Genomic DNA, 830 nt, shown 5'->3' with positions numbered 1-830 from the left:
AAACCGGAGGATGTTGGCGCAAAATTTGGCACAATCCGCCAGGGTTGGGATTTCCTCACAACGCAGCTGCCACAACCCAACACCCAGGAGCCAAAGCCCCTGATGGATCATGGAATCCCTGAGGCTGGAAACGCCCTCCCAGTCCAAACTCGGTGCCCGCTGCCCCACCTTGTCCCAGCCCAGAGCCCTCAGTGCCACCTCCAGGAATTCTTTGGACACCTGCAGGGATGGGCACTCCAAAGCTCCCTGGGCAGCCCCTGCCAAGGCCTGGGCACGCTTTCCATGGGGACATTTTTTTTCCACCCTGCCCCTCCCCTGGCCCAGCCTGAGGCCGTTCCCTCTCTCCTGACCCTGTTCCCTCCCTGGCTCTCCCCCCTGTCAGGCTGAAACAGTGACAGCCGGAGCAGGAGCGGGTGGGACAGAGCGGATCCAGTGCAGGACAAAGGTCCCTGTGCCAGGATGCCCCCAGGAGCTCTGCCCTGTGACACAGGGACACCGAGTCCCCGAGGACAGGAGCTGGGCCTGTCCCATGGTGTGTCCCGAGTCTGCTGCGTTTTCCCGGTGCTCAGCGAGGCAAAAGGAGCGTCTCTCATATTAATTTTTTTATTAAATTCCGTTAGTTTTCTCTTTATAGAATAACCTTTTCCTCTAGGCACAAATACAATACAAGGACTCTGCATGTTTGACACAATGTACAGAAACTTCAATAATCTACAACTGCTCGGGTAAGTTACAAAACCTCCGTGTTACACCTGCACAGCCAGTCTGGTACAGAGAACGGGGACTGTACAAAGAGCTCTGCACGGAAATAAAATGCTGGACTTTAAAAA

This window comes from Corvus brachyrhynchos, unplaced genomic scaffold (genome assembly GCF_000691975.1).
Source record: "Corvus brachyrhynchos isolate BGI_N302 unplaced genomic scaffold, ASM69197v1 scaffold197, whole genome shotgun sequence".
Taxonomy (NCBI): Eukaryota; Metazoa; Chordata; class Aves; order Passeriformes; family Corvidae; genus Corvus; species Corvus brachyrhynchos.
This window is presented reverse-complemented; position numbering follows the sequence as displayed.